This window comes from Sus scrofa, chromosome 7 (genome assembly GCF_054392235.1).
Source record: "Sus scrofa isolate SSC_HxYL_T2T_F1_AM1 chromosome 7, Sscrofa_HxYL_maternal_Yorkshire_Landrace_v2.0, whole genome shotgun sequence".
NCBI lineage: Eukaryota > Metazoa > Chordata > Mammalia > Artiodactyla > Suidae > Sus > Sus scrofa.
This window is the reverse complement of record NC_139389.1, coordinates 9,367,818-9,386,984: the sequence shown is the minus strand read 5'-3', so window position 1 is coordinate 9,386,984 and position 19,167 is coordinate 9,367,818. Positions and strand designations below refer to the sequence as shown.

Genomic DNA, 19,167 nt, shown 5'->3' with positions numbered 1-19,167 from the left:
GGGGCCAAGAGATGAGTTTCAGGCTCCAGAATACCAGGAGCGCCAGGCTAGAGCTGGGAGGAGATGTAGTCAGAGAAGAAACAAGTGAAAGGGATACCAGACTATTTCCTCCAGCCCTAGCCAGTTTGGACTGCTCTCCCGATACATGAATGCATTAAGTCAACCCCAAGGGCCAGGACAGAGCACAGAGGGGCCCCAAATAATGCGTGCACTGTACAGAGGATCAAGAAACATCTCTTCAAGGCTGTCGTCACCATGCCTGTTCTCATCCTACCATACAATTTTAATTCAGGGAGATTGAAGACAACTTTTGCAATGACCGCTGTTTTTATCTTTCTTAGATTCATGCCTATGGCACATTTATATGGCATCCAAAATCTTAATTCTTAAACAAAATTTTTTTAAGGGCTGAACCCAAAGGATATGGAAGTTCCCAGGCCAGGGACTGAATCCCAGCCTTGGCTCACTGTGCCAAGCTGGGGATGGAACCTGTGCCTCCACAGCAACCAGAGCTACTACAGTCGGATTCTTAACCCACTGCACCACAGCAGGAACTCCCAAAATCTTAATTCTTTACAGCCTGTCATCATTATACTACTGGCAAAGAAAGGGAGGTGCGTTGGAGAAGAATAGCATTTGGATGGATTAATTTAACTTCTAGCATATGCTGGGCATTTAATTCCCCTTCTTTGGGGTTTAATATTTAAATAACTTGATACAGTTATTAGACAAACTGGGTCTGTAGCCACCTCCCAGGATAAACAGGGATACACCCTTTTTGACCTTGCCATAGTTGTGTGTGTGCGTGTGTTTTAATCAGAAATGAAGAGTGAACTTAAGAAGTAACTGCAACCGTTGGCTAATTATCAGGAGAACATTCAGCTTCAACTAGGCTAAAACTGAAATAATTGTATTTGGCAGGCATCCGCTAATGTTTAAGTGTGCACATTTAATTACCCAACCACAGATAGCACTTTCAGCTACTTCTGGGTGCACTTTGCAAGTGGCTCATCCAAAAAGGTCCATGGGGGTGCAGTTATAGTCAGAATCTGATGTTCCACAGAAGTAATATTATGTTTATTTTATGCTGGAGACAAGTGGACTGTAACATATGCTCTTGATATAGTTAAAGCAAATTTTTTTTCTCTTGAAGGTTTTTCTGGTGCGTGTGTGTAGGGTTCTAAATTCTGAAACATGTGTCTCATATAAGCATTTTGTTGTTGTTGTTGCTGGAGTGTCAATGTCGGTGGTACCTGTTGTTACATCTGTAGGTCACCAGTAAGAATAAATAGGGAGACTCCGTAGGGGAGAGACTACGAGGCAGGTTGCTAAATTCTCAGCACTGACTGTCCACCCTGCATTGTCAGCACATCAGAAATCTAAAGCATCTGGCTCTCTCTTTTATCAGCAACATAGTAATAGGCACTTAAGGCTCCTGTTAGAGAATGCAAGTATGAATTCACAGCAACCTGATACGCACCAAAGATTCGGGTGAGACATCTGACTTTGAGAGAGGCAGCCCAGACCTATTAACTCTGCTTTTCCAGGTCAGATCTTCTCATTGCTGGCTGTACACTAGGATTCACCTGGGGATGCTTTAAAAATACTTATGCCCACGCCCGCTCAGAACATTTGATTTTGAATTTTTTTTAAAGGCTCCCTGGGATCGTGAGTCACTATTCTAGAAACTTGCTTCTCTAAGTGTGGATCATGAACCATGCACATCTCCTGGAAGAAGGTTAGAATTGAAGTCCCTTGAGCCCCACTCCCGACCTGCTGTATTAGCATCTGTAAGGAGCGAGATTTCCAGGTGATTCTGATGCATTTGAAAGTTGGAGAACCCCTTTTTAAAAAGAAGGTCCCGTAAGCTCTGTTTTGCCAGATCATCATTAAAGCAGCACACCAGCAGACCTCTCTGGTCAAATGCCTTCACTGCGCTCCAGCTTCACGATTTGCCTGAAGAGCAGCAGAGTCCATTAGTTTGCATCAGAGATGGCGTCCCCATTGCACACCCAACATTCCTTAAGGAAGAACCCATGCGATAAAAGTTCTCTTACATCTTAATGACACCAGATGAATTCACCAGATCAATTTATTTATTTATTTATTTATTTTTTTGCCTTTGGGCCGCTCCCGCGGCATATGGAGGTTCCCAAGCTAGGGGTCGAATCGGAGCTGTAGCCACCGGCCTACACCAGAGCCACAGCAACATGGGATCCGAGCCGCGTCTGCAACCTACCCCACAGCTCACGGCAACGCCGGATCGTTAACCCACTGAGCAAGGGCAGGGCTCGAACCCGCAACCTCATGGTTCCTAGTCGGATTCGTTAACCACTGCGCCACGATGGGAACTCCTCACCAGATCAATTTAGTTCCTACTTTTATAGAATTTGAAGGCCTGCAGACAGTCGAATGCATGAAAATCTCAAAAAAAATCTAAGTATTTTATACACTCTTGGCTTGGTGGTACTCTTATTTCATACCCTAAATCTTGGTGGGGGCCATAGAGTCACGGGATCATTCCAATAATTACGTAAACGCCTTCATTTCTTTTGCCATGAATAATGGCCCACAGGACTTTCAAGAGATATAGCATCCTTGTTAAACCATTGAAACCCACCCCCAAGTTACCGTTAGTGGATGCACCTGAACGGTCTCCACTTACACCTGGACTTTGATGCTCATCTCCCTGCCACTAAACTGCAAGTCAGAGGCGAGAACTGGGAAGGGTTGAGTAAGAGTTCCCCAAGTGAGGTCCCCTGTCCTGCAGCACCACCTGGGAACCTGTTATAAATACAAGTTGTCGGCTCACACCCAGAACCTCTAGGGGTGGAGCTCAGCAATATGCATTTTAACAAGACTCTCAGTGATTCTGATGTATGTATATAGTGGGTGTGAGGTGGGCTCAGAATTTTTCTGTCGAACAATTTCCCAGGTGAAGCTGATCAGGAAACTTACTTTTAAAAGAAACCACTGATGAAAAGCAAGGAGAGAGAAAGCCGCATAAACAGGATTTGCATTTACAGGCATTTAAGGCAGCTTTTTTAAAAACTGAGAAGTTTTGTTTATTTTTTAAAAACCTCAAAAATGAAGAGGAACCATGTTTTTCCTATTCCAGAGTCAATGGCTCCTTTGAAACTGTGGTTCCCTAAGCTCATTTACGAAAGGCTACCTTAGGTTGCTAAGGGCTAAAATCTAACACTGTGATTTCAGGAGAGAAGTTATCTCCTGGATTATCATTTAGCAAATGCAAATGGTGAAAGGGGTAAGATTTTCCATGAAAGAGAATGAGTCTGAGTGGAAATCCTGGAAGTCAGGGGACACCTTTCCTTGGGGTTATCCCCCTTGAAGGATTTTCTGTCATTCTGGTGAGTGGAGACACCACCCAGCACAGATTCTCTAAAAGCAACATGAAAGTCGGCGTTTTGGATTTGGTAATCTCCGTACCCCAGCCTCTGCCCCCACAATCAAATCTAGAACCTTGGCTCAGGCATCTGTTAGCTGTTGGCAAAACAGGGCTTCCTGTTTGCAAGATAATGTTTTAAAATGGCTCATAAAAGGTTTCTTGGACATAAGCAGCCCTCGCAAAGCAATATTTTGATGATTAAACTAGAAATAAATCAGAAACATATGGCGCTCATTTCCCTTGGGTTTGGCAAAACATACTTTGGACTTGAATCCATCCAGAATATTTGAAGGGTGGTTTCAAGTGTTTGTTGAATCAAACATGGCTTCACTTCCCCCAGTTCCCTTTCAGGCCCTGGCAGTTTAAGAACAGGACAAAGATTCCTGAAGGTTTCTTGTCTTTGCCTTGGTTCCTAAATTCCCAGATCTCTATACAAACGCAGAATGAGTTCACCTAAGAGTCACAGTCGACTGAGTATACAGGACAGCCAGCAGCACTGCAACTCTCTTTCTCTTTTGATTTCAGAATAGTTCAAGCAGTTTCTTTTTAATTTACAAAGGACAGGTTTCAGACTTGGCTTATTTCAAAGACCAGAAACTCCCTTGTAGGTGAACTCTTTCCCACTTACCTACAGAGATTCCAACTATCTGTTCGTGCAACCTCCGGCCTTTGAACTCCGTGGGCAGAAGTGTTTTGATGGAGTTCACAGCTCTGGAGGGCACCTTCCTTTTCTGTGTGGTCAGAAAGAGCACTCACCTCTGGACATCTCTCAGGGGCATTTTAGAAAGGAAGGAGGAGCCCAAGATTCTGATAGGCGTTTTGTTCCTATTATATATTATTAATTTTTTTTTTTTGGTCTTTTTAGGGCCACACCCGCAGCATATGGAGGTTCCCAGGCTAGGGGTCGAATCAGAGCTACAGCTGCCGGCCTACACAACAGCTCACAGCAATGCCGGATCCTTAACCCACTGAGCGAGGCCAGGGATCGAACCCACAATGTCATGGTTCCTAGTTGGATTCGTTTCCACTGTGCCACGATGAGAACTCCCCAACATATTTTTGAATTTAATGAATGGATCATGCCCTTTTTAGATGAAACACCCTCTGTTTTTGGTAACTCTTCCCTCCCCAGGCACAGCACTACTAGGAGTCGTGGCAATAATCTTTAATTCCCAAGTGCTAGGGGAATGTATAATTTCTTAATCTCTCAAGGACATAGGCAAATAAGTCTCACTGGTAGCGATTTGGGAAACTTAACGAGAGAGTTTACATCTTTTTTAAAAGTTCAAAGGAAATTGGAGTTCCCATCATGGCACAGTAGAAATGAATCTGACTAGGAACCATGAGGTTGTGGGTTCGATCCCTGGCCTCCCTCAGTGGGGTAAGGATCCAGTGTTTCCATGCGCTGTGCTGTAGGTCGCAGACAGGGCTCGGATCTGGTGTTGCTGTGACTGTGGTGTAGGCCAGCAGCTACAGCTCCACTTAGACCCTTAGCCTGGGAACATCCATATGCCATGGGTGGGGCCCTAAAAAGACCCCCCCCAAAAAAAGACAAAAGTTCAAAGGAAATTGATCTAAGATGAAATGCAAAACAAGGACCATGTTATTTTATGCCAAGTTATTCAAATCTAGTACACAAATAGCATAATCACGTTTCCTCTATTAATGAAAACATCTGTAAATAAACCATAACTCTATTAATGTGAGATGCAAGAATGATTAGGAGAATAATTCTTTTTAAAATTGAGGTATAATTGACTTACGATATTATATTAGCTTCACGTGTACACCATAGTGATTCAATACTTTTATACATTACAAAATAATCACCACAATAGGTCTTGTTACAATCTGTCACCACGTAAAGTTATTACAATGTCATTGGCTATATTCCCTGTGCTGTACATTTCATCCTCATGACTTATTTTGTAACTGGGAATCGGTACCTCTTACTTTCCTCACCGATTTCATTCATTGTTCCATGCCTTGCCCCTTCTAGCAACTCCAAGTTTGTTCTCTGCATCTATGAGCCTGTTTCTGTTTGGGATGTTTTAATTGTCTTTTAGATTTCACACATAAGTGAAATGATAGGATATTTATCTTTCTCTGACTTTACATAGCATAAGTGGCATACATAAAGATGGCATGATTCCATTCTTTTTTAGGGCAGAGTAATATTCAGAAAATCTTTTTTTTTTTTGGCTGTTCCCACAGCATGTGGAACTTCCCAGGCCAGGGATCGACCCAAACCACAGCAGTGACAACACCAGATCCTTAATCCACTGAGCCACCAAGGAACTCCTCAGAGAATAATTCTTCTTAAGCAACATGTATTACATTCTAGGAACCCTTGAAATGTTCAAACTGTGTTTTTTTTTTTCAAATTAAATAGCACAACATAGCATAGTGTAAAGTGTCCAACTTCTGCAGCCACCAAATAACTTTTACCCCTTTGCAACATTTAAAAAAAAAACCTAAAAGCTAAGAGAAAAACAGCATTCTTGTAGGACAGACAAATTTGAACAAAAACATGAAAGTAGGAAAATAAGCAGGGTAGAGAGAGAATTTTGGATAAAAATAAAATTAAAAAGAAGAAACCAGGAGTTCCCCTTGTGGTGCAGTGGTTAACGAATCCAACTAGAAACCATGAGGTTGCGGGTTTGATCCCTGGCCTTGCCAGTGGGTTAAGGATCCGGCGTTGCTGTGAGCTGTGGTGTAGGTCGCAGACTCGGCTCGGATCCCACGTTGCTGTGGCTGTGGTGTAGGCTGGTGGCTACAGCTCTGATTGGACCCCTAGTCTGGGAACCTCCATATGCCGCGGGTGTGGCCCTAGAAAAGACAAAAAGACAAAAAAAAAAAGAAGAAGAAGAAGAAGAAACTAGAGAACAATATAGGATGTCATTAATGCTTCTTCTCCAAGATGTCAAACTCCAACATTTTTCTGGTATTACAACCTCCAGGGTCACTCTGCCTCGGTTGGAATTCCCTGTTCTGTTGTTCCTAAGCAGGCTGTCCTTGAACCTTTGACTTGCCCTCTTTGAGCCTCACCCTCCTCATCGGTGAGATGGACATAATGGTTCCCGCCTTATATAGGCTGTTGTGAGAATTAAATGAGATCATTTAGTCAGAGTCTTTTAATGATACCTGGAATATAGTGAGTGCTCAAAAAACAATGGGCATTTCTGTTCTCAGGTCCCAGTCCTTAATCCCGGTTGAACCTGTCACTCACCTTCCCTGTAACGTTGCACCCTCAGACCCTCCTGCTTCCCATAGGTTATCACCTCCACCTGACTTCAGACACCTCCCAGGTTACTTCCTCCCATTGCCCTCCACGTGCAATCAGCGTCAACTCCTCTTGATGATACTTCTTAAGCCGTTTGTAATTTACCTCCTCCTGTCCATTCTTACTGCGGCCACCTGGTCCAGACCCTTGTTACGGCATCACAAATGTTGATCATCATGCTATGACATTTCAATCGGGCAGACTGGGTTTGTGCCTGCTGTGTGGCCTCAGACAAGGTCCTTATCTCTCCCAATCCAGTTGACATCTCTGTGGACAGGAAATTCCCAGCATATTCTTCTTTTCCCCCCTTTTTAGGGCCTCACCCATGGGATACGGACGTTCCCAGGCTAGGGGTCTAGTTAGAGCTGCAGCTGCCAGCCGACACCACAGCCACAGCAACTTGGGATCTGAGCCACGACTGCAAGCTACACCACAGCTCATGGCAATGCTGGATCCTTAACGCACTGAGCATAGTCAGGGATCAAACCCGCATTCTCATGGATACTATTCGGGTTCATTACCACTGAGCCACAATGGGACCTCTGATTCCCAGTGTAGTCTTGATATTCACAGCAGCCTTGCTCTATGAAGACACTGTGAATGCTGAATTAGTGAACACTGACCCACTGTTCCTAGGGGAAGTAGAGGGTTAGGTTCCTGCGAGCCTCTTGGCACAATGTTGTCATCAACAGATTAATTTCCTCCTCGTCCTATGTGTGTTTCTGTTTAAAGATATCTTATTTAGTATATGTTGTTGATTCATTACCCTTTAAATCATGGCAACAGCACTATTTTGTGCCTGAACAAAGTGTATCTAACACACATATCTTCTCCACAAAACACTTAGAAACCTTCTTGCACTTCGGAACACTAGGTAGCACTTCGGCACTGTATCTGGGGTCCATTTTAAATAGCAAGATTGCCAACAAAAAGCAAAATAAAAAGTGAAAAGCCTAAGACTAAATAGACCACAAAAATGACACTGGTTGACAGAGCTGAGACAAGAAGGCAGCACATCATTTTATTTAACTTCTTTACTTGTAGGGCAGCTCTGCCCTTGTCCATGGAAGACTGGAAAAGGATCCTGGGTATTCATTGTGGGGTTGCAAATAAATGTTCATGTATGCACAAATTTGCAAATACAGAGTCTGTGTATAAGGAGGATTGACTGTATTTGCACCCGCCTTGAGGACTGCTGGGCAGATTAAAGGAGATACTCTCAAGAAAATGCTCAGCAACTACGAGGCACTCAATAAGTGAGAGCTATTTCTTATCATTATCATCATTGTTAACCACTGCCTGTGTTCACTACTGTAACAGCATTGTTCATGACAGGTGCAATCACCATTTCTCTCCACTCACCGTGCCCCCCCCCCACATCATTTTAAGCTCCAACAATGTCATCCTCTGCTTAATATTTGAGTTTTTTCTCATGTTTCTACAACTGGTCTTTACTCCAATAGAACTGGCTTGGCCACCTTGCCTCAGGTACAGTGAAGGTGTGCCTTCTATGATTTTGCTTCCCCCAGAGCTCACGCCCTCCTCTCTGAAAGGGCTGTTGCCTGCCTCCCACTTCTTGTCTCCCCACCTGCCCCTCCTCCCGCTTCACACTGAAATATACCGAATCCAGTTCTCAGGACTCTTGTTAGAAACATTTCTAAAGTCCTTTATTTCTCTAAATAGATAGAAGCAGTTCTAATCCATCTTTTCCTATCCCGCCACACGCGCCCCCTGCACAACGCCTTGTCTTTAGGTGCAGTGATAGTAAGTGCTTACTGATTAAATACAATAACAGCAACAACAACAAACCCCCCCAAGGTAGTTATTTTTCATCTTGAGCTTTATCAAGCACATTTTAATTTGAGAAATTGTATACATGGACAAACCAACTTAAATAAGTGTTCCTCATCTATGTTCCTAATTTATATGAGAGCCAAAGGGCACCAATTCTGGTTTTCTTTTTTCTTTTTCTTTTTTTCTTTTAGGCCTCCCTGTAGCATATGAAGTTCCCGGGCCAGGGATCCAAGTCACAGTTGCAACCTACACTGAAGATGTGGCAACATCGGATCGGTAACGCACTGCGCCAAGCCAGGGATGGAACCTGTCCCAGGACTCCAGAGATGCCACCCATCTCATGCGCTGCAATAGGAACGCCAATACTGGTTTTCTAAAAGTCTGCTGGCTTGTTTCAAACTCTGCGTCCTTCTCCTTTTCAGCCTTTAGGTCCTTTATCTGGAAGTCATGAACCTTACAATTAGGGTTAACTAAAACAGGCACTGAGAGATGCTGAATTACACCATAGCTCCTTTCAAGAGCTCCTTTCTCCAAACCCAAACAGAGCACTTGACACTGGGAGGGAACAGAGCATGCAAACAGCATGAAGGTGGGGCAACCTGATTTAGCGCCTTAACCCATTACTGACTCCGTCTCTGCCGTGGATTCTGGGAAAAGGGGAAAGAAAGCTGTCTCCTAGGAATTGAGTATGTTATTGCTTGTACTGAAACAGAACCCGGAAGGATCAGGAGGTATGATCATGACCTTATGGGACTAATTCTTTCCTCTTGGACCCTGGGAACCCCTTATAGGTGAAGAAAAAGGACACGGCGGTCTGCTTTGCAGGTTCCTGATTATATTCCTGCTTTGCAGGTTCCTTTGTTCCTCCCAGTCTAATTTTTCACCGCCATCCTTTGTTTCAAAAGGAAAATCAAGGTACATGCCTTGCTGGCAGGATGTCCCCACGTGTCCGGTGTGGACTTCGCATCATACAGGGCCTGACATGTGCCCAAGCAGAGCATGCAGATGGTCCAGCTCAAGGGAGAGCGGCGATGGGGGAGGGGGAGAGAAGGAGGGAGGGGCAGGCCCACACTTATCAGTCCGCACCCGCAAATCACCTGCCCCTCCCCCGACGTCCCTTTCTCCCTTACGCCTTTTCTATTCTTTCCTTTGGAGGGCTGTGCCCATGGCCTGTGGAAGTCCCCAGGCTAGGGGTCAAATTGGAGCTACAGCTGCCAGCCTACACCACAGCCAGAGCTACACTGGACCCAAGCCGCATCTGCGACCTACACCACAGTTCATGGCCACACTGGATTAACCCATTGAGAGAGGCCAGAGATCGAACCCTCATCCTCATGGATGTTAGTCAGGTTCTTAACCCACTGAGCCACCATGGGAACTCCCCCTTCATGCCTCTTCATGCCTGTGAATTGAGAACAGGCAGCAGTCAGCTCCCCTCACCTCCCATATTTGCAGGGAGCCCCCCGGGCCCCATATCTCTTTCCCTGAAATCAAGGATCTGAAATTTAGAAAGCAAGTCATGTGTACACAGCACTTGCAAATCATTTTCTTCTCTACTCACAAGTTCTGTCTGGGGAAATGAATAAAAAGGTGCATGTGTATACATGTGTGTGCATGTGTGTGTATTTCAGGCAACCAGGTCACTGGACATCATGGGTCCTAATGAAAGGGAACTGGGAAAGTTGGGGACGGACTCGGAAATAGTGCAAAGTATGCGTGACCACACCAAACAGGAACCCAGAGGCTGGGCTCCATCCTTGACGTCCGTTACGGGACAGAATATTGAAAGAAGTGGGAAGGTGGCCAATGCAATGCCAGAATCTTTTTGACCCCAACGGGGCATCTAATCTCAAACAATGTTAAATCCTCTAAGAACACCTGTCCCTGTAGATAGGCAACCTTCCTAGGGACAGTCTGCTAGTTCTTTGACAGAACGTCTAAACGGAAGCAAGCAACGTGAAATCCTCACGTTCCCCCTTCGTTGACATATGCCAGGAAGTCAAGCGTTTCTTCACAGTTTGGGGCCAGGAGCAACGTGGCATGGTGTGCCTACAGCCATTTGGAGATGTTGTCCTTTATTTATTTACTTATTTGAATGAGACCACAGTTGATGATTTTTTTTCTAATATAAACTACTTGTTATGAAATCCCTAGAAGGAAAAATTGCTAGCAGAAAACACAAAATTATTTCTGGAAGATAATTTTTTTTACTTTTAAAATACCTCTAGCAACAGGTACATGGCACATTATTCTGAGAAACTTTATGAACGTCAGTATTTCTAGTTATTAAACTAACATGTTAAGTTGTTTGTATATACATGTTAAGCTGACATGTAAATTCTTTCCTATCAAAAATTCAGAAATCCGTGCGACTTGATTTTTCAGTCCCTTTGTTCTTTCCTCAGGTGGCTACTAGGTCCTCTTTGATAATCATAATTGTATTTTAAAGCTTTCAAACCTCCAACTTGGACAATCATAGTTTTATTAATTTTTTATTATTATTTTTTTATTTTTAGATAATGATTTATATTTTTTCCTTTAGAGAGATACTATTTTCTCTTATAAACATGATAAATTCCTGCAATAGGAATATACCTTTTAATTGATAGGTGCTAGGGGACGAATTGTGGTTCCCTCTAAATTCATGTGTCGAAGACTTAGACCCCGGACCTCAGAATGTGACTGGATTTGGAAATAGGGCCTAAAAGAGGTGAGCAAGGTTAAATGGGATCCTGTGGGTAAGGTCCAATCTAATAGGACCAGAGTCCTTAGAAGAAGAGAAGACACCAGGGATGTGTGCCCACAGAGGAGAGGCCAGGTGAGGGCACAGCGAGAAGGCGTCCCTCCTCAGGCCAAGGGGAAAGGCCTCCGCAGAAATCAGCTCTGCCACCATCTTGATCTTGCACTTCCAGCCTCCAGCAGTCAGGGGTATTTTGTTATGGAAGCTCTAGCAACGAATATGATTGGTGATTCGTTCATTAGCTCTGGATCATCCAAAATGGTTTTTTTCTGCATTATTAAGAAGATGATGTTTCTTTTTTCTTTTTTTGGTTTTTTAGGGCCACTCCCTCAGCATATGGAAGTTCCCAGGCCATGGGTCGAATCAGAGCTGCAGCTGCCGGCCTGCACCACAGCCACAGCCACGCCAGATCTGAGCTGAGTTTTCGACCTACACCACAGCTCGTGGCAGCACTGGATCCTTTAACCCACTGAGTGAGGCCAGGGATCAAACCTGTATCCTCATGGATACTAGTTGGATTCTTAACCTTCTGAGCCACAACAGGAGATCCAAAAAATTTTGTTTCTTAATGACATATATAGTCTTTCTCTTTTGGTCAATTTTCATTAAACCTAAATAGTTACGAATACCTTTCTGATGGGCCCAGGTGGAGTTCAAGCTCCTGGCATAGGTGAAGGGAATATTCTAGAACCCCACTCGTCTCTTCAGTGTGGTCTGTCTGTCTTCCTTCCTTCCTTCCTTCCTTCCTTCCTTCCTTCTTTCCTAGGGCTGCCCCTGTGGCATAGGGAAGTTCCGAGGCTAGGGGTCAAATCAGAGCCATAGCCACAGCAACATGGGATCCAAACTGCATCTGTGACCTACACCACAGCTTGTGGCAACGGCAGATCCTTAACCCACTGAGTGAGGCCGAGGATCTAACCCACAACCCCATGGTTCATTTTCGCTGTGCCGCAACGGGAACTCCTGAGGCTTTTAATCCCACTTTCTCTACTGTTTTTCCCCTGTTTCACCCTTTCTCCCCCTTTGCCTTAGCATTATAATATCTCCAAGTCTGAGGTGTTTTTATATTTCAAAATTTGCTGTGTTATTTTTGAATCTAGCATCTTATTTTTCTGAATTCTACTGGATTTTTTTTCTATGTCTCAATTTTAGACTTTGAGTTTTGTGGTAGTTTTCTTAGAAGTCCTTTTATGCTATTCTTCACTCTGCCATTTGATGACCAATCCCAGGTGGGATTTTTTTATTTAGTTAGTTTCCTTGGGAAGCCCAAGCCATACCTGGAAGACATGTGATGAAATCTTTTAACCCCTTCCTTGTATCAGTGGATTATGAATTTTACAGGAGGAGTTCCCATCACGGCTCAGTGAAAATGAACCCAACTAGTATCCAGGAGGTTGCGGATTCGCTCCCTGGCCTTGCCCAGTGGGTTAAGGATCTGGCGTTGCCCTGAGCTGTGGTGTAGGTTACAGACATGGCTCAGATTCCGAATTGTTGTAGCTGTGGGGTAGGCCAGCAGCTGCAGCCCCCCTAGCCTGGGAACTTCCATATGCGGCACCTGTAGCCCTAAAATATAAATAAGTAAATAATAACTTTTACAGGAAACTGACTACCCATAGAACGCAAAAGAAAAGGCCTTTTGACATCTTCACCCTTTAGGTTAATTATAGGACCTTCTTTGGACTTTATAATATATGATGGGGAGTTTGCCTATGGCAGGCATCAAACCCCCATGTTAGGAGTCTATAAAGAGAAAATAGAAACAGTCTTTGAGGGATTGGACAAGAGTACCAGGTTCTGTGTTGTCCCCAGGAGAAGGGCCTTGGAACTGGGTCTTCATGGTCATTACCGCCCCATGGGCATGAGCTGGCCAAGTAGTAGACACCTGTAGGGGCTTTGCACTCAACAAGTTCAGGAGGAGAAAAGGGCAGAGAAAACAGCAGGGCTGCAGCAGGGAAAACCAAGCCTGTGGCACCAAACTACTTCCCTGGGAAAGGCTCCGAGGCTCTCCAGAGACAGAGGATACTTTGCCCTTGTTAGACCAGCCCTGATGTGGAGCCCCGGCAGGACCGTCAGGAATGGCGTGATCCAGGGGGCAGGCACGGAGTCTGGAGACGAATGTTCCCCGTCTGATGATGTCACTTATGTCCTGCGTGACTTGACTGCTTCAAGAGATTCTTCTGGGCAACACAGGGGGATAACAATGCCTCTCCTATGTGACTAATGAACATATATGACTTAATTAACAGGCTAAGGACTTATTTCCAGAACGTCGTGAGGATCACAGATGGTGATCTAAGATTGTACAACATACTACTCAGCCATAAAAAAAGAACAAAATAATGCCATTTGCAGCAACACGGATGGAACTAGAGACTCTCCTGCTAAGTGAAGTAAGTCAGAAAGAGAAAGACAAATACCACATGATATCACTTATATCTGGAATCTAATAGATGGCACAAATGAACCTTTCCACAGAAAAGAAAATCATGGACTTGGAGAATAGATTTGTGGTTGCCAAGGGGGAGGGGGAGGGAGTGGGATGGACTGGGAATTTGGGGTTAATAGATGCAAAGTATTGCATTCAGAATGGATAGGCAGTGAGATCCTGCTGTCTAGCACTGGGAACTATATCTAGTCACTTATGATGGCGCATGATAATGGGAGAAAAAAGAATGTATACATGTATGTGTGACTGGGTCACCATGGTATACAGTAAAAAATTGACAGAACACTGTAAACGAGCTGTAATGGAAAAAAATCATTAATTAAAAAAAGTTTGCACAACATATTCTTTGCTCGCTGGCATATATTAAGAGGTACCATAAATGATACAATAGTAAGAGCAGATACCACTTATTAGACACGAACTGTGCCAGATGCTGTACTAGGTGCTACTCTAGTCTCGTCACACATAATTTTATTTACTCCCATACAACCTCCGAGATAAGTCCTGTCATTGTCCAGTTTTACAGGGGAAGAAATTGAGCCTTGGGCAAGCCAAGAACCACCGCTCCCTACCCCTACCCCAGGGTCACTCACTGAACAGGTGGCAGGATTGGAAGGCAAACCCAAGTCTGAACACAAAAAACTTATGCTTTTCACCAAAGCATCTATATTTCTATATTTCTATTCAATCTTCTTTTCTTTCTTCCTCCCTTCCTTCCTTTTGCTTCTTAGGGCCACACTCGCGGCACATGGAAGTTCCCTGGCTAGGGATCGAATCGTAGCTGCAGCTGCCAGCCTATGCCACAGTTATGCAGGGTCCGAGCAGCGTCTTCAACCTACGCCACAGCTCACAGCAACTTCAGATCCTTAACCCAGTGAGCAGGGCTGGGGCTCGAACCCACCTCCTCATGGATACTAGTTGGGCTCGTAACACGCTGAGCCACATCGGGAACTCCCAGGATTGGATCTTCAGGAGCTTTCTATTTTACACCCTCTGACCCGGGGTTCCATAAGCTACTTAACTGTCCCAGAAATGGATCTCTAAACTGCAACTTGGCTCTGAACTGCATTTCCCAAACTGTCCCTTGCACTGAAAGTAACAGCAATATTCTTGGGAAAGACCACAAGTGCTGGTTCGTGGTGTGAAAACATGGGCACCACAAGTTGGCAAATTACCACATTTTCAAGACTTAGCAAGAAAGTGCACTCCATCCCAAAACTATTCAGAGCATCAAGTTCTCTTCTGTGATTTGGAAGCCACTGATGGACCTTGTGGTGTCTTGTGAATTTCCACCCTCATTATATTATTGAAGGGCAGAAATGCAGGTTTCCAGCAAGTTTCAACCAACAGACATCTGGCTAAAAGGAACTTACTGTGCTGACTCTCATGATTTAAGCAGTGCTTTCTTGAGGGACTTCCATGGCTTGCAAAAAAAACTGTTTTCTTCTATTATGAATATTTATAATATTGTCCATCAATATTTCAAACATGGGCTTTAATTAGAAACCTCACCATGCTGTGCCTTTTGGCTTTGTTGTCGATGTTTAGGTTTGTTGAGCATCAGAGGATGGGAGGGTGCAGGGAAATTTAGCAATTAAGTCTTTTCAATTCCCAGATGTGGTCCATGATCTCAAAAATGTACGAACCACTGATTCAAGATCACTTTTATTCTAGTACCTAAATATCCTGTCACGGTAAAAAACTATCACTCTAAAGAGCTGTTTGCATCCGACACATTCAAATCCCACAACCTGCCCCAAAAGGCGAGGAGGCTGGAGAAAGGGGGAAGGGCAGCATAAACTTGAAAAACATCTTTGCAGACATCATTCTGCGCACATTTCCCCTGTGGTTCTATCATCACATTTTGTTCAGAGCACCTCCTGTGGCCGCAAAGAAGAGCAATTCGAAATGAGCCCTTCCCAACTCACGCCTTGCCTATTTCTCAGGTTCTCTACGAGTCAATAAAAAACCAACCACAAAAAGAGAATCCACGGTAGCATTTCTTATTCATGCCCGGTGAGCTGTTATCAGTTCTCTTATTGATTTGTATCTCCATGCTGCAAACTCAAAATGCCACAGCCCGAGATGGGGTCCCACCAAACCCATTCCTTTACCCAGCCTTTCATCTTCCCAGGCATCTTTCTTTCCGATCCTTGACAACTTCTCCCTGTGCCCACCTTCCAGGAATTAACAACTGCCCTTTTGATTTTTCCTTTCCTGTCTCTTTAAGTCAGGAAGTTTCTGAGGTTCCTCAGCCGCCTGCTGCCTCCGCAGGCGTCCAGGACTCCCAGCTAGTCTCCTCGGCGGCGAGATTTGCAATTGAATCTCACAGCAATTGAAAACCAGCACCAGTTTCCCAATTGATCTCGGACTCCCAGGCATCCAGGAGAGAGTACCAGTGAGTCCCAAGGCATCCAGTCAACCACGTCTGAGGACCGAAAAACCCAATCCATTGGCATCAGCAGCTCCCCAAAGGGAAAAGTCCCTAAACTGAACAAAACCCTGAACCAATACAAAAATCTTACGAACACACAAAGAGCAATGAAAAAGATTTTGGACTCAAAATCATGCCTACCTCACCGATTTCCCAAAGCTCTGCCTTGACTCCCCAGGAGCTGCGCTTTCTTAGCCTGAGCAACAGTCGCAAGTGTCAGGCTCTGAAATACACATGCTACCCACACCCAGACAGCCTTGTGGTGCCAGGCAGCCCCTTCTCCTTCCTTCCCAGTCCCAGGCCAATTCCGGACCACTGCCCAGCTTCCCTGCAGGATGGAACTGGGGAAGGGAAGGGCACAGACAGGAATTGGGAATCGATTCAACTCATGGTGGACTGGGTGGCCACCCATCCAGGCGGGAACAGTCCATCTTATCCCCTTCCTACCCTTAAAATGCCTCCACGGATGGTTTCTCCAGCCTCGCTCAGATCTGGGGACAAGTTGGCTGAGCTCCTCCTGGCGTTCCCCACTCGCACCCAGACCCCCTCCAGCAGCGGGATAGCTTCTTACCTTCACAAAGCCCCGGTTCTTAAAAGCCTGGCTGGAGTCTCCAAGGAGTCCTGCGTTTTCCTGGACATGGGAAGCAACCCGTCTCAGGAACAGGGCACATTTCGAAATGAAACAGAAAGTAACCCGGTGATCCGGACCAGACCCCCGACCCCGGTGGGGCTCTCCGCAGCCTCCGGGTGTCCTGGGACTCAGCCAGCCTGCCCAGCTGTTTCAGCCTGGGGAGAATTCAGAGGAAGCTGCAGCTTGGAAGTCTGAACCTCACAGCCTAGGCTTTGCTTTTTTTTTTTTCTTTTCTTTTTTCTTTTTTTTTTAAAGAGTATTTGTTGAGCTTTTTAACATGCAGTTTGTCTCTTTCTGCAGGGAATTACACAGGGAGCCTGTCACCTGACTCACAGCAGTTCCATTATATAATTCAAACCATGCTATGTGAGTTGAGATCAGAAAACCACACTCCCCTTCCCCCAATCTCCTTCCCCCTCTTCCCCTCCCCGTCCCCCTGCCCAGAGGAGGGAGAGACGCTCAAAAACACCAAATGATGATAATTAACCTTTCTTGAAACTTCGGTGGAGCTGCTGCATTTTTGCAAGGTATTTTTATTTCTCTTTGGTAAAAGCCTTCTTGGGTAGAGGATCTCCCAAATGCCAAGGCTGAATGAGCAGGGATTTCTCAAGATGTAACTGTAGCAGTTTCCTTGATTTTCATTCAGGGTGGCTGTTTGTAGATTAGATAAATCAGGGAACGGCTTTGCAAATGACAGCGCATCATCAGTTGGAAAGCTTCCCGTAGATTTATAACACCTGTGCGAATGGACTCCTGGAAACGTGTATTGCTTTAGCCACAAAATCTAAGTTCCCTGAAATGTCAAGGGGGTAGATTGGGCTCAGGGGTCTTTAGCCAACCCCCTGCCCTGCCCTTGATCATCATGCCCCACCCCCGGCTCCAGCCACCTCAAATAAGCACAACCTTGGACTGAAAACTGCACGCTTGCTACACAAATACCTAGTGGCCAAACCCCAGCCTCCACTATCGACCATCTCAAAATCCTTAAGGCCAATGAATCTGGCTATTCTGAAGTCAGCACTGTCTTGAGTGAAGGAAATAAAAGTCACTTTCAGTCTGTCCCAGTTTCCCTTTCTTCGCATCTGTCACCTCTGTTCAGATGCTATATATTGAGGGGCAAGTGTGTTAAAACAGGATTGACCCAGGAAGGGGAAGATCTTTGAGAAGTTTAGGGTGCATAAGTGAGCACGACACTGAAAGCATCATGACATGATTGACATAAAAAAATGCCCACCTGTTTGCTTTTTCCTTATCAAGGCAGCCGGGAGGTACGGGCTCTGGGCTCCCAGGCTTCTCCAGCCCGTGGAGATTGGGTATTGAGGAAGGAAAACACTCCAAAAGGACTGGTTGTTAAGGTCTAGGGAACAAACGCGAACATCGGTCACCTCCTTTTGGTTTTTCCCAGGCTGACCTCTTTTCTCCCGTCTCCGCGGAAGATAACTACCTTGTCCTTGCCAGCCTCTAGCCCTGCACCTGCAGCAGAGGCCGTTGCTGTGTTCCACTGGGTGACGCCAGGCTGATGCTGTGCCCTGAGAATCCCTTGCAGAATATTTTGTAACTCTCTCGCCACAGAACCCTCTGAAGTGGGCACAGAATAATTATTATTCTCCTTATTTGAGACCCAGAGAAGCCAGGGACTTTGGTGGAAATTAGAAGTCGAGATTCCTCTTCTCAGAGCTCTGTTTTGCAAAGGAAGACCCAAATACGCCTGGTGGGGGAAGCCCATCCCTGTGTAAACCCGAATGACAGATTGGGATGTTTGTGTACGCCTCCCTCTCCACGTGTGGTAAACACAATGTGGTGTGGCTGTTGCTATGGTAACCCCCCCCTTTTTTGTCTTTTTGCCATTTCTTGGGCCGCTCCCACGGCATATGGAGGTTCCCAGGCTAGGGGTCGAGTCGGGGCTGTAGCCGCCGGCCTACATCAGAGCCACAGCAACTCGGGATCCGAGCTGCATCTGCAACCTACACCACAGCTCACGGCAACGCTGGATCCTTAACCCACTGAGCAAGGGCAGGGATCGAACCTGCAACCTCATAGTTCCTCGTCGGATTCGTTAACCACTGCGCCACGACGGGAACTCCACCCCTTCTTTTTTAATGAGAATAAGGATACGTAGTAAAATATTAGAAAACATCAGGGGAGACCCTCCCCCTGTCATGGGAAGAAAAGCAAAAATGGCAAAGTGTAACCTTGATCTCTATACAGTTGGTCAGGGGTGACACTGCAAAAATGGAATTCCCTAGACCAGTGCTGCCTGACAGAAACAGAGGGTGAGCCTCAGAGGTAATTTAACATTTTCAGAGTTCCCACTGTGGCTCAGCGGAAACAAATCTGACTAGTATCCATGAGGATGCAGGTTCTATCCCTAGCCTTGCTCAGGGGGTTAAGGATCTGGTGTTGCGGTGAGCTGTGGTGTAGGTCACAGAGGTG

At 45.3% G+C, this 19,167-nt stretch overlaps 1 protein-coding gene across 13 annotated transcripts in view; it reads right to left on the bottom strand.

The window, feature by feature from the left end:
- PHACTR1 (phosphatase and actin regulator 1) overlaps positions 1–19,167 on the bottom strand; it is a 560,191-nt gene that overhangs the window by 303,572 nt on the left and 237,452 nt on the right. For 2 of the 13 annotated variants that reach the window (XM_021099759.2, XM_021099765.2), the window contains exon 1: positions 16,675–16,782. The exons of 9 other annotated variants lie outside the window; for them this stretch is intronic. The gene's annotated coding sequence lies outside the window, so the exon portion shown is untranslated. Of the gene's footprint in view, positions 1–16,244; positions 16,319–16,674; positions 16,783–19,167 lie in introns of those variants that run through there. 2 more of the 13 variants (XM_021099762.2, XM_084967381.1) reach the window with 1 other exon arrangement.